The sequence below is a fragment of the Lepus europaeus genome, chromosome 2, assembly GCF_033115175.1.
Source record: "Lepus europaeus isolate LE1 chromosome 2, mLepTim1.pri, whole genome shotgun sequence".
Lineage (NCBI taxonomy): Eukaryota > Metazoa > Chordata > Mammalia > Lagomorpha > Leporidae > Lepus > Lepus europaeus.
Window position 1 is genome coordinate 38,031,631 of NC_084828.1, and position 26,930 is coordinate 38,058,560.

The 26,930-nt window shown below is 37.1% G+C and overlaps 1 pseudogene; it reads left to right on the forward strand.

Annotated features, from left to right (window-relative positions):
* Nucleotides 1-4,467: 4,467 nt before the first annotated feature.
* LOC133750730 (actin-related protein 3-like) lies at nucleotides 4,468-6,928 on the forward strand (annotated as a pseudogene).
* Nucleotides 6,929-26,930: the final 20,002 nt, after the last annotated feature.

A 26,930-nucleotide genomic window follows, 5' to 3' on the forward strand; every position in this document is an offset into this window, starting at 1 on the left:
TCTCACCCTCTTTCCTCCTCGTTCCTTATTTTTCTTTCAAAAATTTGTAAAAAAGTAAAATGAACTACTATAAAAGGAAGTAACTGCATTGTGACTTTTAGTTGCATTTCCACATTTTTTAATTAAAACATTCGGATAATAATTCATTCCAGTTGTTGGAGCAAAGTTTGCTACCTAGACTAAAATTAATTAGAAAAAACTTGATCTTAACTCCATCACTTCCAATGAAATAAGTGATAGATATAGAGTTTGCTTGAATATAGGAATTGTTGGTAAGAAAAATATGATAAAAATATGATAAATCAAGAGGAGCACATTTAGAATGTTGATGAGATTGGAATGTGTCTTGGGATGTATAGTGAATATTCATTCAGCCAAGAAAACTCATCTAATCTCCATCTAATAATTCAACATTCCAATTACATGACTGCATTTGAATTAATATGTTTACCAAGGAGATGCATTTTAATTTTACTTAACCCCATCATAATTTGATCCAAAAACATGAATGATTTTAATCTTCTACTGAAATAGGTAGCCACTTTTTGCCTTTATATAAATGGTTAGAAATTAGAAATCAACTTTGGATTTTGAAGCAAATCTCATCTCTGCGTTGTTTTTAAGTCTTCATGTAGTAATATTGTAAACAGATTTTTGAAATATTATAAAACAGAGTTGAAACATCAGTTTTAGTCTTTAATAGAAGCTTTTATTACCAGATTCCCAAAAACCATACAATTTTTGTAATACTAGATTTATAGATTTATTTTCTATGAATGGAAATACATAAGCAATAAGGTAAACTTATAATAGGATATCAAAAAGTATAGAAAATGGAATTAAACAAGTTTACTTTGGTTACCAATATTTAAAATTCATTGATTTATTAAATATAAATTTCCATGAACTTTTTGAAGACTCCTAATAGTCATGGTTTTCATTTTTTTACCAAATTAATCGTATTTTAATTCCATTTCTCATGTACATTCATACCTGAAGATTAAATTAAAGAGAATCTATATAATTGCCAATAACTTGGTAAAGGAAGGTGAGTACACTATGACCATAATCATAAAATTAAATCTTTCTCATTACATATCATTAAGTCTTATAGATTTAGTATTACACTTGGACAAAAATAGTAAAACTATACATGTGCTTTCATTTGTGGCTATCCATGGAACTTCATGAACATAGATTTCAGCCATTTTTCCATGCCAAACTGAAAGGAGATTTTTGTATATCAAAATTATTCTATCACAAGAAAGAACAATGTTTTCAACTATGTTATCATGCTTCAGTTAGCCTTTATGCCTTCAGAACTAAATACATAAGCCAAGCCCCAGATCTATGCCATTTCCTAGTATTCCCAAATCCTTGGTTTGCTCCTCAGCAACTGAATTGTTTCCTAGCCATAGACAGATAAATCATTATGATTTAAGTATGATTATTTATATTTCAAAAATTGAGTGGAAATCGGCCGGCGCCGTGGCTTAACATGCTAATCCTCCGCCTTGCGGCACCGGCACACTGGGTTCTAGTCCCGGTTGGGGTGCCAGATTCTATCCCGGTTGCCCCTCTTCCAGGCCAGCTCTCTGCTATGGCCCGGGAAGGCAGTGGAGGATGGCCCAAGTACCTGGGCCCTGCACCCGCATGGGAGACCAGGAGAAGCACCTGGCTCCTGGCTTCGGATCAGCGCGGTGCGCCGGCCGCAGCGGCCATTGGAGGGTGAACCAATGGCAAAAAGGAAGACCTTTCTCTCTGTCTCTCTCTCTTACTATCCACTTCTGCCTGTTAAAAATAAAAGAAAAAAAAAAGAGTGGAAATTGAATAAGATTTCACTGTTATTATGAAAAGGAATGATAATATTATTATAAGAAACAATCCTACAGTGCAAACTGTATTTTATAATTGAAAATCCTTGCACTCTTTGATACTTACCACTGATAATACCTAGACATTTTTGTTTCTCTATCTGCATCATAGTTTGAATACTATTTTCATTCATTCTTTTGGTCTTTTAGTAAATGTTGCATTTTGAAATCATGATGTAAGCTATAACCATTGTGCAACCAAGAAATAATTTCCAATTACCTGAATACAATTTTCCAAATGGGGCAACTCATGGGATAAATGCAAAAAATGTATATAAAATTAATATAATGCTCAAAAAATCAAATATTATAATTTTATAGCAGTTCATTGAGAATGAAGATGACCAAAATAAAGGATTAAATTTCAGAACAGTCACATTAATATCATTTGTATTGTAAACTCAGGCTGGTTTATTCATTTGTCATTGATTCATCTAAACCATATTTATCTTTTTAAGTTGAGCCTTAAAATGTTCATATTTTTATGTATTTCTTTCTATTAACGCACTGGATGAATTAATGATATTACTCAACAATTTATGGAAAGGTTTGGATATTCAATAGTTCCAGTTGATAATCATTTTTCATCCTTAGAAATTTCTTTTTTTTCCATATTTGTTTAAAATGTTGTATGAAACATTACAGTTTTCCTGTCTCAGGCTTTGAAACAAATGCTATTTATGACGGGGCAGTGTTGCATTTTATTAATACTGTTATGACTCTATCTTATCACCCATTTTGGTGCAGTTGGTTCATTTAATTTATGCATGTGTCTTCAGTATTAATAATTTAACAAAGTATTAAAAATCAATGATAAGTTCAAATAATATTCTAGAAAAAATTCTCTTTGTAATACAGGAAAAGGTCAATTCCCTTACAATAATTTTTACAATGGTTATTACACTTTAATCCTAGATGTCCTTTTGAATAAGCTACCTGCCTGTCAGCCTGGTTTACCCAGGCACAGAATAACATGTTTATACAAATTATACAATGTGTATACACTTATATACAATGTATACATTGTATACAATTATACCTTTAACTCAGCTGCCAATTGATTGCCTTTTCCTTCATAACCCATTTTGATTGCTGTGCTCATTACTGTAGGTTAAAAAGATTTTATATAAAGGAAATTAAATTAATGTGAGTTTTGCATTGTAAACTTCATTAAGCACTTCATAAGCTAACTGAATATTGGTACATGGAATTATTTTATATTTTATTATATTCATGATATAGAAAGCAAAATATTCAGATACACAGTTTTAGGGCTGTGAGATGTTATATACAAACAATACTTTTAAGAAATTGCATTTATTGCTTACTTGCATGGGAAAAATAGTTTTCATTACCAGACATAGTAATGCATAAGAGCAAATTTTGTCTTTCACTGTTTATCTCTCCTGGTTCCACAGAATCTCATATCATTAAAGTGACATGATAGCAACTCCTTTTACTTGGATTGATATTTTCATGTTCACGGCACCACTCTGAAAGAAATACTACATTCTGTGTAAATTGGAAGCCTTTCTGAGAAATAGAGCTAAGCTGATTCTCATTCCCTCACACGTTGCTTGTGACACTTTGAATGTACACATATGACTTTGGGTATTCAGAAAAAAATTTCTATTTTTACCTAAGTTAAATATATATTAAGGTCAGTGCTTTCAGTTGATCTCAGTGGCGTGACTGAATTTCAACTTGCATAATTACTATTTACCTATGCAAATCATCACTTCAAATAAAATTACTTAATACAGCTCTGGTTTCCTAATCTAATTATGCCATTTTTAATCATTAAACTTTATCAAGAAACAGTCATTCTTATGCTACTAGAGTTTCATGAATTTATTTATAGCTTATGTAACTGATGAATTGAGAGGCCCAGCTCCCATTCTGATGCAGCCTGTTTGTACATGTTATCCTATGATGATATAAACACACTAGTTTATATCAGAGTAGAATAGACAAAAGACATCTGTCATCTATATCCCTATCCTAGCCTCAAATTTGATACTTTTGCTTTCTTTTAAAAAAATGTTTAGTTATTTATTTTCATCTACTTGACAGGCAGAGCAACACAGAAAAAGAGGAATAGAGGGAGAGGGAGAGGGAGAGGGAGAGGGGGAGAGAGAGAGAGAGAGAGATCCATAACTATCAGGGGTGGGACTGAGGGACTGACTGAAGCCAGGGGCCCAGAACTCCATCGGGTCTAAGTGGTGGCAGGGACCCATGCCACCCCAGATGCATTAGAAGGAATGTGAATGGGAAGCAGAGGGACTGAAATTTTATCTCAGACATTTGGAAATAGGATGTGGGCACAGCAGGCAACAGCTTAACCTGCTTCAACACTTTTTTTGTTTTCTAAGTGCTTATTTTGTCAACTTTTTATAGAAATAAATTATTTATTTAAATAGACTATGGTAGTGTTATGGGTTTACTTAATCCAAAATTTAATATTTCGGGTTCTTGCCGTTTCCTTAGATAAGAATTCTAAGCACTGGCCCAAATGAGACAGGCAACATGGTGAAGTCCAGGATTGATTTGGAAAGTGAAGACTTTATTTAGGGAAATAGGTCAGAAAAAATAAATGGGGACTTACATACCAGCCTTTTCCAGGGAGCAGGCCAGACAGCAAGTGAGAGAGGGCACATGGGCAGGAGAGTGGTGGCAGGTGGCAAGATGGGCAGTGCAGGAGAACAAGCACGGGTGGCCAGCTGAGCCCTCTCCAGCCTCTTATCCACTTCCAAAAGGCGAGTGGTTACATAGTCTGATTGACAGGTGGTTGGATACAGGTGAGATCTCCTAGGGGTAAATTCAGTCGCCTCCAGCTCATTGACCTAATCCTATCTCCCTGATTATTCCCATATCAATAGAAGTAGGCTAATTTTTAGGATATTATCAATCTATTCTTCCCATTATTATTCTGAGAAAGTACTACAAAAGTTTCTGGAAAAAAGGAATTGAAAGATACCTTTATTTTGGTTAAAAGAGATCTGAATTTTGGTGGAACAAGGATGTGAGCCTCAGCCATTTTGGACCACTGCCTTTTATTCTTTTTTTAAGATTTATTTATCTTTTGAAAGTCAAAGTTACAGAGAGGCAGAGGTAGAGAGAGAGAGAGACAGAGAGACAGAGACAGACTGCCATCCAATGGCCAGAGCTGGGCAGATCCAAAGCCGGGATCCAGGAGCTTCCTTCAACTCTCCCACTGGGGTGCAGGGGCTCAAGGACTGGGGCCATCCCCTACTGGTTGTGGCATTTCTGTTAGTGTGGAGGAATCAATGCAGTTGAGGAGAGGGTTAGCTCTGCCTGAGGAGGTTATATTTTGGCTGTTGACATCTCTAAGGAAGAATGCTGGGAATTTCAATGTCTCCCAGTAAGGTTGGAGATTGAATTTTGAGTGTTAGACAAGCACTGACAATATTCTAGTCAGAAACCTGAAATTTTTTGTGTTCATCAAACTCCATTTGTGACTTGTGACCAGACTCAATCAGAACTCTGTTTTTCGTATGTGCTCTTAACTGTGATAATGCAAAACACATTGGTTTACTTGTACCATATGTAACCAAATTTTCCCTAACTGTTGAAATCTTGTACATAGCATTGGAGTCACATTTGCTGTATACAAGAATCAGAATTCAGTTTCTGTAGCTGCTCCTTTGTTTCTACTGCTTCAGCTTGCCAGCTTTCCCCACGACGGAGGAGGCGGCCTGCCTGTGGATGGTTAGATAGTACCCATCTCCTGCCACCAAGCCTTGGACTCAAACAGCACAGAGCAGAGGGTGGCAGCAGCAACAGCAGCAGAGGAGGAAGATGGCAAGGCGGCCGCAGGCCTGTGTGTGGACTGTGGCACAGGGTATACAAAACTAGGATATGCTGGAAATACAGAACCGCAGTTTGTCATTCCTTGCTCTATCGGTATTAAGGAGTCAGCAAAAGTGGGTGATCAAGCACTAAGGAGGGTGATAAAAGGTGTTGATGACCTAGACTTCTTCCATAGTGATGAAGCAATAGAAAAACAACAAAGCGGTCAATTCACCATGGTATAGTTGAAGATTGGGATTTGATGGAAAAGTTTATGGAACACATGATCTTTAAATATTTAAGGGCAGAACCTGAAGATCCTTATTTTATATGGACTGAAACTCCATGGAATACTCCAGGGAATATACTGCTGAAATAATGTTTGAGTCTTTCAATGTTCCAGGCTTGTAAATTGCTGTGCAGGTTGTTCTTGCCTTAGTTGCATCCTGGACAGCAAGACATGTAGGAGAACGAACATTAACTGGTACGGTAATAGACAGTGGAGACGGTGTCACTCATGTCATTCTTATGGCTGAAGGGTTTGTGATTGGCAGCTGTATTAAACACATTTGAGTCACACAATGAGATATAACATACTTTATTCAGCAACTGCTGAGAGATGAAGAAGTAGGAATCCCTCTAGAACAATCCCTAGAAACTTATAAGGCTGTAAAGGAGCGCTATAGTTAATTCTGCCCAGATTTAGTGAAGGAATTTAATAAGTATGACATAGATGGGTCAAAGTGGATTAAGCAGTATACTGGGATCAATGCTATCTCTAAAAAAGAATTTTCCATTGATGTTGGTTGGGAGAGATTCCTGGGATCTGAAATCTGTCTTCATCCAGAGTTTGCTAATCCAGATTTACACAACCTATCTCAGAAGTTGTAGATGAAGTAATTCAGAATTGTCCTATTGTTAGATGCCCTGTCTACAAGAGTATTGTCCTCTCTGGAGGTTCAACCACGTTCAGAGACTTTGAACTTTGTTGGCAAAGAGATTTGAAAAGAACTGTAGATTCCAGGCTGAAATTAAGTGAAGGATTGAATGGCGGTAGATTGAAGCCAAAATCTATCACTATACAAGTCATTACACATCACATGCAATGATATGCAATTTGGTTTGAAGGATCCATGCTGGCTTCCACACATTAATTCTGCTAAGTATGCCACACCAAAAAGGATTACAAAGAAATTGGACCTAGCATTTGTCATCACAGTCTAGGGTTTGGAATCATGTTGTAAAATTGACTTCATGGTTCTTGGGGTTAGGGAGGTGGAAAAGAGAAAATCTTTGTGATTATCTATTTTGTCTGGATAGTTGGTTTTGAGGTTGTAAACCTGACTTGAAATAGTGAAGACCAAACAGGTTTATACAGGAATATTTTAATAAGTGTATCAACATGCACATGTAAAAGAGAGCCAAAATGATTGTTTTTCTTTATATTGAATATTTGAATCTTATGTGTAACAAAAGAAGTGGGTTTTAGTGTTGGGAAAATGGCAGTTTTATCTATGGCGCGATCTATACCCTGACCCCATCCTAGGCTCTAGCGCCCGCCACCATTGCTGGAAGTCAGGTGGCCACATGGCCTAATCACTGTCGTCAAGCTCCACCCCCATCCTAATGGGATTCTTTATTCCTACTTCCCTGACCGCCCCCTGGAAAAGGGATATTAGACCCACTTCCCAGACATGCGCTCTCTTGTTACATGTGACTCTCTCTCACTCTCTCTTTGTGCTCTCTGCTCTCCTCTTCTCTCCCCCTCTCGTCTCTCTTCTCTCTGCTCTCTCTCTTTTCTCATCACTAGCTGCTCTCCTCTCTGTCTCTCTCTTTCTTATACTTTCCTTTTCTCTCTTTTTTCCCTCTCCACCCCTTCCTTCCCATCTGCTGGGTTTTCCCCAATAAACCCTTTCCCTTACTCTGGTGTTTTGTGTGTTTTGTGATGGCCTAACATTTAGTTTTCTGTGCCCTGATATTTTGTATATTATTAAATAATCCAAGATTTGATGGGTTTTATCAGTAGGTAGATGGCTCTATAATACTTGAATTGCACACTGCTAAATGTACAATGTAAGAGCTTGTTAACATTTCATACTTTTTATACTTTGAGGAAAAAAGTCAAAGAAAAATGGTAGTATTTGAGGAAAAAATTGACCAAGTAAAGGATAAATTTAAAAAATAACCTCATGAGACTTTGTGTACACACTGATGGGATTCCAGTTATTACAAATTGCTCCCCTCACCTTATCCATTCCTTCCCCATAAGTGGTTTTCTTTGCAAATGCTATTGGAACTAAGAAGCTGTATCTTCAATTAACTGATTCCTGCTAGTGCTTTTTAATACTTGCATTCTGTTTCTTCTTTAAAAGAAAATACAAGACTGTCAGAACAGTAAAAACAAACAAACAAATAAAAAAACAAAGAATTCAGTTTCAAGGAATTTGAGCATCTGAATGTGTATAGATAGTTTAAGCAGAAATCAATTTCTGAGGGTATTAATTCAATTACAGAAAATGACAAAGGGAATAGACACAGATGGGAAAACAAACTTGGATGAAACAGAACCAAGACCACAAAACAAAAGTGGGTATAAATGGCATCGCTCTTCCCAAAACAATTCTCAGCTCATTCAGCAATATTATGACACTGATGTTGGCTTTATAACCAGGACTGTTTTGCCTCACATTTCACTTCTCATCTAATTCTATTTGATTGCAAATCAAAATCGCACCTGCAACTTCAGGCAGTCAGGAATCTAGGAAAGGTAAGATTTATCATTTTGACTTCTCCAGAAGAGCAGAAGGAAATTAGAAGGAGATATAAATTGACATTGAATGACACTATGAAATCATTTAAATTTCAATAAGTACACTCAAATGTTATTTTAGATTCTCCAACTTTCTACACAATAATCAACAAGTATTTCTTATAACATCATCAGACACTTCTATTTTATTCGTGTATTCTAAGTTCTCTCTCTAGGTGCTGCTTGTTTCACAAAGCTTTTGTGATAACTGAGTTTTGCAATAAAAAGGCAAATATTGTTGCTTTCATAATTGAGTCACTGTATATAATTTTTCAGAAATCTTTTCCTTGGATTCAGCTATCTTGTGCTTATTATTGCTAAAAAGTGCTAATGATCATTTTCAATTATCTTTATATATAGAAGACCGATTCAGTATATACTAAGTAAAGATTTCATCAGTTTGCACCCACACAGAAACACAAAGTGTAAAAATACTGTTTCAGTACTAGTTATAGCCTTACTTCACATTGGACAACACATTAAGGACAGATCCCACATGAGACATAAGTACACAGTGACTCCTGTTGTTGACTTAACCATTTGACACTCTGGTTTATGGCATCAGTAATCTCCCTAGGCTCTAGTCATGAGTTGCCAAGGCTATGGAAGCCTTTAGGGTTCGCCAACTTCGATCTTATTCCGACAGGGTCATAGTCAAAGTGAAAGTTCTCTCCTACCTTCAGAGAAAGGTACCTCCTTTTTGATGGCCCAGTTCTTTCCACTGGGATCTCATTCGCAGAGATCTTTCATTTAGGTCTTCTTCTTCTTCTTCTTCTTTTTCTTTTTTTTTTGCCAGAATGTCTTGGCTTTCCATGCCTAAAATACTCAATGCCTTAAGGACTGATTCTGAGGCCAGAGTGCTACTTAGGACATCTGCCATTCTATGAGTCTGCTGTGTATCCCGCTTCCCATGTTGGATTTTTTTTTCCTTTGTGATTCTATCAGTTAGTATTAGCAGACACTAGTCTTGTTTGTGTGATCCCTTTGACTCTTAGACCTATCAGTGTGATCAATTGTGAACTGAAATTGATCACGTGGACTAGTGAGATGGCATTGGTACACGCCACCTTGATGGGATTGTATTGGAATCCCCTGGCACATTTCTAGCTCCACCATTTGGGGTAAGTCCGATTGAGCATGTCCCAAATTGTACATCTCCTCCCTCTCTTTCTCCCACTCTTATATTTAACAGGGATCATTTTTCAGTTAAAATTTAAACACCTAAGAATAATTGTGTGTTAATTACAGAGTTCAACCACTAGTACTAGAACAAACAAACAAACAAAAAAAGCAACTTGGTGTTACATTGGAAATTGCATGGAAAATTAATCAATTTTTTAAAAATATCATGTAGGATCTCTGTCCTTAATGTGCTGTACATTGTGATTTAATGCTATAACTAGTACTCAAACAGTATTTTTTCACTTGGTGTTGCTATGTGGGGGCAAACTGTTGAAATCTTTACTTAATATATACTAAACTGATCTGCTGTACATAAAGAGAATTGAAAATGAATCTTGATGTGAATGGAAGGGTGGGTGGAAGGATGTGAATGGAAGGAGAGAGAGAAGGAGTGGCAGAGAGAGAGAGAGACCTTCCATCTGCTGGTTCACTCCCCAATTGGCTGCAACAGCCAGAGCTGTGATGATCTGAATCCAGGATCCAGGAAGATCTTCTTCCAGGTCTCCAATGCATGACCAGGGGCCCAATGACTTGGGCCATCTTCTATTGCTCTCCCAGGCCACAGCATAGGGCTGGATAGAAAGTGGAGGAGTATGGACTCGAACTGGTGCCCATAAGGGATGCTGGCACTGCAGGCAGTGGCTTTATCCACTACACCACAGCACCAGCCCTGATGGATTCCTTTTAATAACAGATTTATTCTTGGGAATTGGCTTCTTTGGGTTGGTGGAGTGTCTTACACATGCGCTGGAGTTGCAGGAGTATGTGCTGGGTGGAGACTGGTAGCTCTGGCCACTATTTGTGTGGGTGGCAAAAGTCCCATGTGGCACTCAAGTTGGAAATGGTATAGTATCTATGGCTACCTTCAATAGGAAAGAGGGATATTGGAGCTGGCTACTTTGTTCAAAATCCTAGCCCTTTTGCATTCCAAGGTGAGCCAGTTGAATCACGGCATAGATGAGCTCATCATGCTAAGGCTGTCCACAAACCCAGACATCCACACCACACAGAACCCTCACCCACCCAGTTATAGAATCCTGGGGTGGGAAAAATCCCTTTGTTACAACAGGCACCAGAGACAGTTGGGGATTGAAAACAGTTTATTAATGCCAGCGGGCTCAGTGGCAATCATTTCCTGAGAACTGAGGCCTGAGCCTAGGTGTCTTTCCATGTTTATAGGTTCTTCAGTGTCATACCTTAACCATTACAACATTTGGTGGGTTTAAATTGCAGCCTAAGTGACTTAGGACCACACTTCCAGGGGTTGGTGGGTCTGGTATATTTATAAAAGAGATACCTGGGGCAGATTTATAGGACAGGTTTATGACTGAAGTTACAGCAAGCAGAGCTTAAGACATCTTCCCTTCCTAGACAAGATAACAGCTCACAGCTACTTCACCAGATAATTGGGGGCAGTCACTTTTCACGGTTTGTGTTGGGGATCCACTTTCCTTCCTTTATCTCTGATTGTGGCTTTATATACTCTACAACCCAAGTCTTCCATGAGGTGTGTCCCCATTGTCTAGGGAAATCTGAGTTTCTTTTGTGATTCCACATGGGTGCACAGGAACCCTGCCACAACACATGTCCCTCTTAGTTCTGTGGCCTATGCCAAGGACTCTCACACAGAGTGCAGTGGGTGCACTCTCCACCCTGCAAACTGCCCCATCCCTAGCTCAATCTCAAGTCAGCATAGAGGTGAGCTGCAGCTCCAATACAACAAATTGAGACTGGTTAGGGTGAAGGGGGAGAAGGAAATTTGTCTTCCTGTAGGGGTTAAGTAGTTATTCCATGCCCTGTGAGTTCCCCAGGCCCAACTCAAAGTCCGTGAGGACTGTCAAAGTCACCCATGGTATAGGCCATGGCAGAATCCCATCACCTTGCATGGTAAGATGGCACTTCTTAGCTGGGCACCAGGCATGTATATGTAAGAATTATTTACAGTACATGAACAGCTTCTGTATTCTGTCCTCCCCCATCACTGCTCCATGGAGTCTCTGTTCTGTTCTATTTTTGGTTGAAAATTTCTTTGCTTTAGGCCCTGTGAATGTAGTCAATTCTTTGATTTTTCTGGTGAACTTTTCTGTAGCTGGTGTCAATCTGACTTCCATCTACTGAACCTTCTTGGATCTCCAAAATTGCTTCTATTTGACATTGCTTTTGATCAAAGTTTGGAGATTCTCTCTTCTATTTGTTGTTTCAACATATACTAGGTTATTATGAGGTATAATATACTTACTATGCTATGTAACATTACAAACTCATTCCTTGATAGGACACTAATTTGATTACCACCATCCAAACTCCTTCTATCCCCCGCCCCCCGCTCACACCCCAGTCTCCATCAGTCATAATTGACTGTTCTATTGGCTGAGTTTCAGTTAGCTCCCATGTATGAGACAGAATATGTTACATTTATCTTTGTATGCCTGTTCTATTTCACCTAACACTATGTTTCCTGTTTCAACCATTTTGATGCAAATGATAAATTTCATTCTCCATGTGAATGCATAGTATTCCTTGTGTGTATGTGTGTGTGCATTTCCTTCATCCATTTTATCTGATGATGAATGTCTTCATTGATTCCATGTCATGTCTAATGTGAACAGTGCAGCATAAATATGGTAGAGTGAGTATCTCTTTGATACAACGAATTCATGTCTTTTGAGTATATATTAAGTTTGGATACGTATTCACTACATACTTTTGATCTGTTCCTAGATCATTTGAAAGTTCCACTTCTAATTATTTTTTACCAATCTCTGTACAATTTCACTCAGTGGCTAAATTGATTTACATACATGCATGTATAAGAATCCTCCCTTCTCCACATACTCACCAGCACTTATTCCACTCCATCTTTTTAATAATGGCCATTCCAACAAGGGTGTGTTAATATGTCATTTTGATCTTGCTTCATATTTTCTGTATCGCTAGTGATGTTGGATATTTTTCCATATGTTTATTGACCATTTGCATTTCTTCTTCTGAGAATTGTCTATTCAAGTTCTTTTCCCATTTCATCTATAGTTGTATCTTGAAGTGTCCTCCCTGTGATTTCTTCTAGCAATTTCAGAGTTTCAGGTCTTACATTTAGGTCTGGTATCCATTTGAGTGTATTATATATGGTGAGAGGTAGAGATTTAATTTCATTCTTCTACATGTTTATATGCATATGTATGTGTAGTTTTTATAAATTTATTTGAAAAGCAATAAAAAGGACAGAGGAGATGCAGAGACAGAGAGACATCATCCATCTGCTGATTCAGTTATTATTTACTTTGATTAGTGCAGATTGAGGCAGGAAATTAAATTAATGATATCATGTATCAGTGTAGTACACATTTTTTATGTATGTATGGTTGAGTTTTCTTTTTGCTTACACAAGAAGCATCTCATATAGATTGTTATGTTGGAATAAACCAGTCAATATGAGAATCGAAGTCAATACATTACAAATTTTCTTATTTTGAGACTATATACACTAAAAGAGTGATAAAAATAAATTTCTAATAAGACATATGCACCAGTATTAAGCATTTTAAAGTTTTATTCATTTATTTCATTTAGTGCAGTGGTAGAAAGACAGAGAGAGAGAGAGAGAGAGAGAGAGAGAGGGAATATCTCTCATCGACCAATTCATTCACTAACAGCTCACAACAATAAGAACTGGTCCAGGTTGAAGCCAGGAGCCCCAAATTCAATCTGAGATTCCCACATGAGTGACATCATCTTCTGCCTTACAGGATGTACATTAGCAGGAAGCTTTACTCAGGTACAGGACCAGGATTTAAAGCTAGGCATTCAATATGGGATGTGTACATAACATGCAGCATCTTACCCACCTCATCAAACCCCTGCCCCTAGTGATGAACAGTATCATTTTTGAAGCCATCCCAGGCAATGTCTTAACTGCTAGGCCAAATCACTTTACACCATACCTTTTGAGAATTTGTTACCTTTAAAATTATTTAGCATTGAATTTTTAAAATTGTAGAAATTGTAAGAATTGAATATATTTATTAACTTCTAGATCTAAACGATATGCTGACACTTCAAATTAGTAGTAGATAGAAGTTAAATGAATATGGAACACAAAGTGCAATAGATTTCTGTTGGTTACCTACAATCCAATAATAAATAGACCATATAAAATGTTCAGATAGTCTTGACATTAAATTGAATAAAACACAATGACAACCAGACTTTTACTTTGTTAAGCTACTGATACAACCCCTTAATTACTATCTTGAATCTCCTCATCTTTCCATTCTATTTCTTTCCTTCTAATTTCATTTAGAGGGGTAATGGATCACCTTTAAAAAGTGAGAGAAAACTAAAGGCCAATATGCTTATCTGTATACAAGCTCCATTTCTAATAGGGTTATCTATCTCCACAAGTTCTCTTACTACAAGGAAGAGAATGAACTTAAAAAGTTCATTGAAAATGTGTATTATGAAAGAACTATGAATGAATTGCAAAAACAAAATTGTACCAAGATGAATTTAAGTTCTATTGTTCATGAAATTTTTACATGAAACACCTTCATATAATACAGTGCATAGGAGCTGAGTTAATATACAGCTGATCTGATGTAACTGTTATGTCCAGGGATTTATGGAACTACTGATCAAGAGAGCACTGAAATGTACTAATATTGATTTACAATATATTACTTAAAACCCTGAGACCCTGCTAAAGATTTCCTAACCAGATTGTCTAAGTTATTTATTCACTATGCATAGAAAAAATTGTTCTATATCTTGTTATGACCTGTTATGCCGCAGAGCCTAGAACAGTTAAACCCACACCCAGTAAAATCAGGTGCATAAAGGTAATCTAAAGGCTAGTGGAATTTTTATTGCAGAGCATAGACTCTGACTTGTGACATTCCAAACTGTGACGACAATATGTTGGAAATAAGTGACATTACCAAGAAGCCTTTCATCACATCCACATAATCTCCCCAGTAAGTGACATAAGTAAGCCAATGTCCTCTGCCCAGGAGACTGGACATTCACTTTAGCACTCACATCCAATCTCCAGCAGCCTACAGTCCTGTCCTAAACTCCACTATGCCATATTTTCTAGAATAAAAGTCTTAAGTACTTTAATTGGCTGCCTCTTACTTTCTTTTTTTTTTTAATTTTATTTAATGAATATAAATTTCCAGTGTACACCTTATGGATTACAATGGCTTCCCCCTCCCATAACTTCCCTCCCACCCACAACCCTCCCTCTCCCGCTCTCTCTCCCCTTACATTCACATCAAGATTCATTTTCAATTCTCTTTATATACAGAAGATCAATTTAGTATAAAGATTTCAACGGTTTGCACCCACATAGAAACACAAAGTGAAACATACTGTTTGAGTACTAGTTAGAGCATTAAATCCAAATGTACAGTACATTAAGGACAGAGATCCCACATGAGGAGCAAGTGCACAGTAGCTCCTGTTGTTGACCCAACAAATTGACACCCTAGTTTATGGCGCCAGTAACCACCCTAGGCTGTCATTATGAGTTGCCAAGGCTATGGAAGCCTTCCAAGTTTACCGACTCTGATCATATTTAGACAAGGTCATAAAAGACAGGGTGAGGATAGTAACCAATGATCCTAAGAGTGGCATTTACCAGGTTTGAACAATTATACAGCATTAAGTGGGGAAGAGGACCATCAGTACACACAGGTTGGGAGTAGAGCCATTGGTGGTAGAGTAGAGGTTATGATTACAAAGGAATGAGGCCCAAGTACGCTAGTCAGGGTCTAGAACAAAGGACAGAGTCATTATTAGAGGAGCTAAGAAAGGTGCTGTCTAAGCTACAAGTAATTTTTCTGATTGAGAGGCAAATAGAACCTGATAGAAGGGGCTTGATAATAATCTGTTGGGCTTTAGGCCTTGTAAGTTAAGAGGCCCAGACCTATCTATCTCTTCATATGGGGTATATCCTAAAGGAGGTGTAAACCTCCTAGGGGAAGGCACTCTGTTGACTTTCATTACTTGGCTGGCCTGGGAGGAGAGCTGGCCAGGTAAATGCAGGTGGCATCTCTAACAAGAAATTTACAGTTCTGCCTGCAATGTTGCTGACCCTACTTGCCCGTCCCCTCAGCTACAGTGGTCACTTTGGAAGTTGGGCTGAGTGAAGGGCTTTTCAGCTTAGAGCCAATAAGATCTGTGGCTCTGACCTGGGCATCCTTCGACTCCAGGGCAGGTCCATTTCCAGTGATCCAACTCTTGGCAGAGCTGCCAGGGCTCTTCACAAGCTGACTTCTGCTGAAGCCCAGGCTTACCACATTGAAAGCCACTGCAGTGGACTGGCCTGTTGGGTCTGCTTGAGGGCGGATCACTGTACAGATCAGCCATTAATAGGCCTGCCACCCATTGCTTCTGATGCCTAGCTTTCTTTTCCTCATTTTAAGTTTCTATAATGGAAAATGCTATTAATACAAATGTTTGAGAATTAAAAAGTCTAATGATCTTGTGTTACTAGACATGATAGTTAGCTTAATGAGAAAGCCCCAGAGGCCTAAAGGGTTAAATACTTGTAAAATCCTACAGGTGATTTCAAAAATACTGTGAAGTAAGCAAGTGCCTCTTGTTGGTTGATGAGTTTATAATTTTAAACATGGCGACTTAAAGTCTTTTGTCATCTACAGTTATATATGATTTGCTGCTCATAAAACTAAAGCATTGTTGGTTCTGTGTTTAGCTGTCCTCCTATAGGTTCCTATGGACTTTTTCCAGCCACTTCTATTGTATTCAGTACTTTGGGACGGCTCTGTAAACAGATGAAGCCAATAATGTATTAACAGTACCAACTGAGAGAAAGTATGATTAACTGAGGTTACTAAAAACAAAAAGCAATTCAAATCAATTGTCAATCTACAAAAAGAGTTAAAGATTTTAAAAGCTATTATTAAAATTGCTATATTGGGCCGGTGCCGTGGCTTAACAGGCTAATCCTCCACCTTGTGGCGCCGGCACACCGGGTTCTAGTCCCGGTTGGGGTGCCGGATTCTCTCCCGGTTGCCCCTCTTCCAGACCAGCTCTCTGCTATGGCCCGGGAAGGCAGTGGAGGATGGCCCAAGTTCTTGGGCCCTGCACCCGCAAGGGAGACCAGGAGAAGCACCTGGCTCCTGGCTTCGGATCAGCGAGATGCGCCGGCCGTGGCGGCCATTGGAGGGTGAACCAACGGCAAAAAGGAAGACCTTTCTCTCTGTCTCTCTCTCTCACTGTCCACTCTGCCTGTTTAAAAAAAAAAATGCTATATTGGTCTATTATGCTATGTTATGTGTGTGTACATATTGTATGTCCACATGGGGAAATTTTATTAAGAGTTTTATTTTAAATGGCTTATAGATAAGATTGTCCATAAATTTAAGCTGCTAAAATCAATCAAAGATACATTTTAATTTGTGTGACCTGAATCTGTGTATCATATGTTTTAAACGTGTTGGTAGAAAGAAACTAAAAACATTTTACATGGTTGTGCTTAAGTTTACTGGCTAAACAAACTACACCATGTTAGATATTTAAGAGGTGTTTTCAAATACATGATTCTTAAAATTTATAGAAGGCATTGGACTTTCTGGTAAATGTTTTCTTAAGTTGTTATCTAATGGTTGAAACTGTTTGCTAAGTATTCATGTAATATTGCTAATGTCAGCAAGCGATCTAGGACTTGCTCCCTCAATTCTCTATTGTAAGCCCAACTTGTTCTTTCATTTCTCTATTCTCTTCAAGGTAGGAAACTAATTCTATTATGAAGGAATCTGTAGGATGCACAATTTAATCTTTAGACCTTATAAAAGAGATGGCTAACATTTTTCTGTAATAGCATAGCCAAAATAAGAAGTTAAATAATAATCTCATAGCTGGATTCACTTCACCATCAGCGAAGTATACAGTAAGTAGAAAAAAACCTCCCTTTCAGACCAAAGGGAAAGAAAGTTTTAAAGTGAGAATATAATTTTCCTCATGGGCATTGTCTACCTTAGAAAAACTACTACAGAACATGCCTGTGACTATAGACTTGTAGTTCAGGCCACCGAAGATTAGAGATGGGACATGGGCACTCCCTTGACTTGCATCCTCTGGTCTGCTTTAACACAAACCAGGAGGAAAAGAAAGCTAGGCTGCCTCCTACTTTCTTTCAACTGTAAAAAATTCAAAAACTAGCATTTGATAATGAAGTTCAGGACATGAGTTAGAGGTGACAAGTCCATGGAGGGCCTCCACCTCTCCAATGATCCTTTGACATGCCATACCAGTCACAATCCTGGGAAGGAAGTTGAGTTCTTTTGAATCTCATCTGGAGAGCCTTGCTACATTTCTGTTCCATCCATCTGTTTGTTCTGTAAAGTTCTGTCTCCCTCTTCCTTTAGTTTTTGACTCTCTGGAACTTACCCCTACTCCCTCTCCATGTGGAAATTTCACACTCATGGCTTCCTGTGTGTCTCTTTCATAACATTAAAACAATTAAGGCAAAGAAATACATATTTTTCTATAATTCAGTTTGACCACAAGATAAACCAGATAGTAGTCAGTAGTCCAAAAATGAGACTTTTGACCCCTGAATTCCCTGAGAATTATATAACCTCATCAATCACTATATAAAATGGCCTAAGACTCTGTATGTACAGGTGTTTTTCTATATCTGTCAACTTCCCACACTATCACACTCTCCTACTCAGGGAAAAGATAAACACATTAAAACCTAAGTCTCATGGAAAGGATTTGAAACCTCTAAAGCCTAAACCTCTGAAGTCTGAATTGGAGATGACCCTCCAGATCATGGCCCCACACCCCATTCCCATCCACCTCCTTACACCACCTTGGCTCCCTCCATGGAATCTTTTTCACCCTTTGAACTCTTGTCCCAGTCTCTTCATCCCTGCCCCCTCCCTCTTGCTGTCTCTTTCCCTGTCACCTGTTAATCCCCCAGCAGCCACTCTAACAGGTGTTGTTCTCTCTTCCCAAAACTTTTTCTCAGTTCCCTTCTCAATGTCTTCTTTCTTCTCTCCTCCTATCACCTGACCATGCTCACAATACCTCCTGCTGCTCAGATCCTGCCACCTGACACTATCATGCCTCTCTGTGGGTGCTGATGTGGAGGGTATCATTAATATCCATGTTCCATTTTCGCTCTCTTTTTTTTATTTATTTATTTATTTTATTTTGACAGGCAGAGTGGACAGTGAGAGAGAGAACAGAGAGAAAGGTCTTCCTTTTGCCATTGGTTCACCCTCCAATGGCCGCCACGGTAGTGCGCTGCGGCCGGCGCACCACACTGATCCGATGGCAGGAGCCAGGTGCTTCTCCTGGTCTCCCATGGGGTGCAGGGCCCAAGGACTTGGGCCATCCTCCACTGCACTCCCTGGCCACAGCAGAGAGCTGGCCTGCAAGAGGGGCAACCGGGACAGGATCGGTGCCCCGACCGGGACTAGAACCCGGTGTGCCGGCGCCGCAAGGCGGAGGATTAGCCTAGTGAGCCGTGGCGCTGGCTCATTTTCGCTTTCTAGTATGGCTCAAATCAAAAATGTCTCAGCTCATACACCACAGACCCTGCCCAGTAAGCCAAGGAATTCTTTACCTTATTTACTCCTAAACATTACTTATAGGATGTTTATTGTTTCCTCTTTAACTGGGCTGTCACTATGACCAGTGCCAATTCCTTTTACACCCAGAACCCATACCAACACTCTACTAGAGCAGATGAAGTTTCCCTTAATGATCCCAAAGCAAGTTATAAATCTGGTTCTAGGGCCTGAGGCAAAAAGGCCCATTTTCTAACCTGTAATTTGAGGAAATTATAAAGGTTGCCCTTAGGGCTATAAATTATGGTAAAATTCAAGAGGTCAGAAAAAGCCTCATGAAAACCCTGCAGCTTTTCTGAGCCAATTCATGGAGGCAATCCTCAAATATACCTACTTAGATCCAGAGTCATAAGTGTGGAGACTGTATCTCCACACTTGTTTTATTTGCTAGGCATCTCCAGACATCAAAATAAACTCTGAAAATTAGAAGATGGATCACAAATCCCTCAAAAGGACCTCAAAAGAGCTACCTCCTAGGTCTTTAATAATAGAGAGGAGGTATAAAATACCCCAAATCTTAAATAAGTTCAGGTTAAATACCAACTACCTGCTTCTGCACTTCAAAGTGGGCAGAACAAAAACCAGAGATGATGTACTTCAGAGCCTCTGGGGCCTTGTTTCAAGTGAAACAAGGATAGAGCTTGACCCAATCTCCTGTCTCCACTGCGGCCATGCCTGGCGTGTAACACAAGAGCACCGTGAGAGTTAGAATGCCCCCTCCTTTCTGGAATCAAGGTCACTCCTTCCCATTCCAGACCTCAGCAAGAAGGGCCTCTTTTTAACCTTCTTGGACTGGCTGTCAAGGACTTACTAGGCCCCACAATCACCATCACCAGTGTGGAACTCAAAGTGTGACTCAAGGTAACAGGTAAATCGATCTCCCTTCTATTAGACACAGGGACAAAATATTCAATTTTATCAGAATGCAGAGGGCATTTTGTCCCCTTGTCTCCCTCTGTTATGTGGATCAAAGGTCATATTTCAGAGCCACTCAGGACACATCTCATCTGCTCAATAGGATCTACTCTCTTCACTCACAACTTCCTTGTCTCACCAGCCTGTCTGATGTTGCTATTTGGGCTGGACATATGACAAACAACACTTTGTCATTTCCTTGTAGTCTTCCAACCATTGTTTGCATACTCTGCTTTTGCTATCCCTTCCTCTGAAGCCCAAACACCTTTTACCATCTCTGTATATCTTTTCCAGGTGAGTAGACCCCTTTATCAAGAACACTCAACAACCCTCATCTACCCTCCACCACAGCCTCTAAAATATCCCTTAAAGACACCCTCTTCATTCCTTTAAAAATTTCAATATCCCCTCAACCCACAAGCCTTGCAAGGATTTCAATATACAATCACTAGATTTCTATTGTCTGGGATATTCAGGCCAGATAATTGTTTTTATAATGTTCCAGTTGTTCCTGTCAAAAAATCTTATGGAAGACAGTACCAGATTTACATATCATAAATGAGGCTATACTACACAAAGTTCCACTTGTCTGTAACCCATACACCATCCTTTCTCCTATTATCTGCACATTACTCAATTCATTGTTATAGAAATTAAAGATGTTTTCTTTACTATTCTTCTTGATGCTTCCTCCTAAGATCTTCTTGCATTTACTTGTACAGTTATATACTTTTGTACTGTACAATACAAAAACAAACTACTTACAAAAGACCACATGTTCTAGCAGTCCATTAACTGGAAATGTAAAGAAAAGGAAAATATGTTAAAGAAAGTATATTTCTGGTTACATAGCTCTTGAGGGAATGGCCTTGAGGGATGTAGGATGGAACATTAATATGGATGAAAATTATTTTTAGACTGATGTAAATGTTATAAAATTATTTATATGCAACTCTATATAAAATCTTGAGGCTATTTCATTATGTGAATTATGTTAATTATTAAAAAGTAATAATTTATATTTTTATAACTATTCTGTAGTATTGCTTCCAGAGTTCTTGCTAAAATTAACTAACAAAATGCAAAAAAAGGTATATTTAAGCTATGATAAAGAAAAATACACGGATATACCCCATGTGAAGAGATAGGTAGGTCTGGGCCTCTTAACTTACAAGGCCTAAAGCCCAACAGATTATTATCAAGCCCCTTCTGTCAGGTTCTATTTGCCTCTCAATCAGAAAAATTACTTGTAGCTTAGACAGCACCTTTCTTAGCTCCTCTAATAATGACTCTGTCCTTTGTTCTAGACCCTGACTAGCGTACTTGGGCCTCATTCCTTTGTAATCATAACCTCTACTCTACCACCAATGGCTCTACTCCCAACCTGTGTGTACTGATGGTCCTCTTCCCCACTTAATGCTGTATAATTGTTCAAACCTGGTAAATGCCACTCTTAGGATCATTGGTTACTATCCTCACCCTGTCTTTTATGACCTTGTCTAAATATGATCAGAGTCGGCAAACTTGGAAGGCTTCCATAGCCTTGGCAACTCATGACGACAGCCTAGGATGGTTACTGGCGCCATAAACTAGAGTGTCAATTTGTTGGGTCAACAACAGGAGCCACTGTGCACTTGCTCCTCATGTGGGATCTCTGTCCTTAATGTGCTGTACATTGTGATTTAATGCTATAACTAGTACTCAAACAGTATATTTCACTTTGTGTTTCTATGTGGGTACAAATTTTTCAAATCTTTATACTAAATTGATCTTCTGTATATAAAGAGAATTGAAAATGAATCTTGATGCAAATGGAAGGGGAGAGGGAGCGGGAGAGGGGAGGGTTGCGGGTGGGAGGGAAGTTATGGGAGGGGGAAGCCATTGTAATCCATAAGGTGTACACTGGAAATTTATATTCATTAAATAAAAGTTAAAAAAAAACAAAAAAAATAAAAATAAATAAAAAAAGAAAAATATACTGTATAGAAACAATGTTATAACTAATTGCATAAAATATGTAGCTGATAAAGGTTCAGCTATTCTTTTTTATATTTTTCACTTTTAATATTAGTTTTCCATATAATGATTAACACATTGATTCAAAATTAGAGAACTACACACATCAAGTAATGGATAATAAAAACAGTGGAATTTAATTTAAACTTATCTAGTTGACAGAAGAAAACATACCAAGTGTTTGCCTATTAAATTCCCCTATATGTGGATCTGAGCCCATTTTGTTTTGGCTAAGAGAACAGAAAAAAGTCATGATGATTTCTAGAGTCCTGTATTAAATTATGCAGAGTATGAAGCAGCCTACATAAGGGTTCACTACCTGTTAAAATAATCTATACCCAGAGCTCCATGTCTCCTTTGTGCCTAACAAATTTGACTTCTACTTAATAGTCAGAAAGAAGTATTTGTAGACAGAGACAGTTGAGAACACTGCTGGCAAATGTTTTCAATTATGGAGTAAGAGAAAAAAAGTGAAAATCATTAAACGCTTGATATAATCCTCCCATGGGACTGCTTTTACAAAAATAAAACAAAACAAAACAAATAAAAGATCTTGTGTTAAGGCTATTTGTTCCAAGTAATGCAAAGCTTTTAAATAATATATTTTCCTTTTTATTATCCTGAAAAGTCCGTTATTCCTCAGAGGAAACTCAAATATGCATATTTGTTTGCCACCTGCCAATATAGTTATATAAACATCAATGCCAATGAAGCACATTTTAATAATACTCCTGATAAGTTAAATTCTACATGTCTTTCAAAGGTATTCACTTTTTCTCATTAAGAATTTCAGGTAGTTTATATTGAGAGTAGTTTAGAAATTAGCCTTGGGACCAAATGGTGAGCTATTTTTTTGGCTAATATATTTATTCTTACATTAATTAAGAGCATAATGTGTATTGCTCTTTATTTCCCAAGTTTTACTTTTCTTTTTAATTTTAATCAATATTAGTTAAAAATAGAAAATAGATATTAGTAAAATAAAATAGACTTACCACTTACACAAATACATCACAAACATAGTACAGATGGTAAACTTTAATCATCTTGGTGTGTACATCCATACAGCCAGTTAACTTGCAATCATGTAGTAACTTGATTTCTCATTCAAAAATATAAATTTTACAACTTACACACATATATATATTCTTTATTATTTCAATAGTCATCAAAATTTCATCACTTGTTGTATATACAATTTCAGCCAAACAGTTATAGTTGAAAATATAGATCAATTTTGGAAATCACGCAGAGAGTCTATTATAATCTCATTTTACTCGGTTGGGTCTCTTATGTGGTGGGTTGGTCCTCTGCCTGTGATGCCAGCATCCCATGTGGGCACCAGTTCAAGTCCCAGCTGCTGTACTTCTAATTCTAATCCACATCGGTGCACTGGGAAAGCACCTTTGCCCATGTGGGAGACCCAGAGGAAGCTCCTGCCTCCTTGTTTAAGTTCAGCCCAGCTCCAACTGTTGCAGCCATTTGAGGAGTGAAATGGCAGATGAAAGATCTCTCTCACCTCTGTCTATAACTCTGCCTCTCAAATAAACAAATCTTAAAAAAAAAAAGAATCTCATCTTATGCCAACACTAAAGATTCTACAATCCGGATTGCATAATTCACTACAAAAGAAATATAAATATTCATGAAAGCCAGGAAAGTATTTCTGGAAGCATTGTTAATATTTCAGTATTAATATTTTAAAATAATAAAAATACATAATTTCACTTAGATAATTAGAAAAATATTAGATAATTAGATCATAAGACAGTTTTGGCAAAAATTGAGAAGAAACTCTATGATCAGTTATGCTGTAAGATGGAAATTTCTTTAATATTTTGAAGGCTGTCATGAGTATTTTAAGTGATAATATCAGTGCCATCTTTTGACAGTCATTAAAAGGGATTGTCAAAGAGGAATGATTAGTAAAATTTATGAAATTGTGAAGATAACTTAAAGAGCAAGTAGGTATTGTGAAGCAAAGCTATGTTATATCTAGGATTGAATTAACTAGAGATGCAATACCACATCGTGATTAGATTAATAAGTCCTGAAGTCAGTTACGAAAAAGTTCAGTTTTACCATTGTGAAAGTCACTCACTGACCCACTCAGTAGCCATTCCTTCTACTTTGTTCTTGCAAAGATAGCATTCATAGCCTTCACCTTCTTCCTGGTCTTTCAGGGCACATAGGACCTCTTTCTTTCCCCAGTAGTAATTCTTGATTGATCTAAGCCAATGATTTTCAAGGAGTGAAGGTGGGGGGATGTGACAGTGCCTGAGTCATTTTAAAAAGGATGTGGTGAGGAAGCGAAGACAAGGACATACAGTAGTTTTAGGTGCTGCTGAATATACTACAAGGGACAGATAAATCCAAAAGACAAAGAATTATCTTTTCCAATACTTAAATACTGCCTAAGTCAGGAAAATCTATTCTAATTTACCATGAAAGTCTTAATTTTTTGGTTTGTGAGTAGATTATGCACAGACTTTATCAAACATTTCTGTCCACTAGAAATAAGGATAGTATCTTGGGGGTTTCCTCTAAACTTTCTGGTCACTATTAGAATTGGATGTGAGAGATGAGCACCACTTGTTTTCCTTTTGACATAGAGGTGAATTGCAGCTGCAAACATACTTTGATCAGGAAAAAATAACAAAAGGAATTTAAAGAGCTTGAAGCCTGGAACTGTGGTCATTCTGCTTCCCCATATTATTTATCTAATCAGACTTGTTACAAATACATGGAAATTGAACAATATACTCTGGAATAGTCAATAAATGGTTGAATAATTTAAAAGGAAATTTTAAAAAATAGAAAAAAAAAACCCAAATGAAAACACTATTAAAGTCTATAAAATACTGCAAAAGCAGTATTAAGATAAAAATATAGCAATAAATGCTTATATTTAAAAATAGAAAGATATAAAATAGTCTAATGATGCACCTCAAAAACATAGAAAGGCAAGGAAGAAATCAAACCTAAAATTATCAAGAGTAAAAAATCATAAGGATCAAAGCATAAACGAATGTATTCAAGCTAATATATCTAAATGAAGAAAATTAAAGGGTCATTTTTTAAAAGATGAACAAAATATTCATTTAGCAAAACTAACTAATAAAAAAGAAGGAAAATCTCAGAAAAATAAAATTAGAGATTAAAAAGAATACATTAAAATAATAACACAAAATATACAGAAGCATTCAAAATTACTATGAACAAGCAATGTGTCAACAAATTGGAAAACCTTGAAGAAATAGATATGACATTATAATTAAAGTAATGACAAAGTAATTAAAGTAATCTCAAGTAAAATACAGAACCTGATGGTTTTTCCTCTAAATTCTACAGAAAACTTAAAATGGAACCCACTGCAGTATTTTTACCCAAATAATTCCAAAATATAGGATAGTATGGAAATCTGTGAAACTCTGTTAATAAGCCAACATTATTCTGATACAAAACTCAACCAAAGATGCAACACAAAAAGAAAACTATATATTAATATCCTTGATAATCATAAATTCAAAAATATTCTCAACATTGTAGCAAACCAAATCCAACACTACATCAGAGAGATCAAACATCATGAAATGAGATTAATCCCAGAGATGCAAATATGGCTCAAAATTTGTAAATCGATAAAGTAGTAAATCACTTACTTACACATAACAAAAGACAAAATACATATGGTAATCTCAATAGACATAGAAAAAGATTTATTATAGATTCAACATCCCTAAACAATAAAAATTGTAAAGTATGAATCATATAGGAGACATACTTTCAAATGTTAAAATCTATTGAAGGCAAATCCATGGCAATATCGTACTAAAGAGGGTAAAATTGAAAGCTCTTCCTCTAGGGTCTGAAACAAGACAAAGATGTCCATTTTCAGAAGTCTTAGTCAATATAGTATTGAAATTATTAACAAAAGCTTTCAGAAAAAAGAAAAAATGGCTTCAAAATAGGAAGAGAATAAATAAAATAACATGATGTTATATATGGGAAAACCTAAATACTCCACCAAATCTGTTCAAACTGATAGACCATTTCAGTAAAGTTGCAAGATACAAAATCAACATACAAAAAATAATATTTTATACACTAATAATGATCATTCAGAAAAGGAAGGAAATCAAAAGAGAAATCACATTCAAAATAGATTTGAAATTAAATATTCAGAAATCAAATTAACAAATAAGAAAAAGTTCTCTATAGTGAAATTTATCAAACACAAATGATAGAACTCATCGTGATTCAAAACAATGCAAACAAATTTCTTGTTCATGGATTGGAAGAATCAATACTATAATAATGTCCACACACTAAAATAATTCACAGACTCAATGCCATTTACATAAAAAATTCAGTGATGTTCTTTATAGAATTAGAAATAAATCCTAAAGACCTAAAGACCTAAAATAGCAAAAATGATCCTGATAAATAAATAAATAATACATCAAGTTATTGGCATTAAAATAACTAATTTCAAAGTATGAAAGCTATAGTAATTAAAACAAAAACAAGATGACATAGGTATAAAAGCCAGCACATAGGTCAACAGAACAGAAAAACCAACCCAGAATTTAATCTATATATATACAGCCAACTGATTTTTATTAAAGGTGCCAAGAACATGCACTGTACAAAGGACAGTCTTTAAACAAATTGTCCTGACAAACTTGGTATATAGGGGCTGGGATTGTAGCATGAAGCCACTTA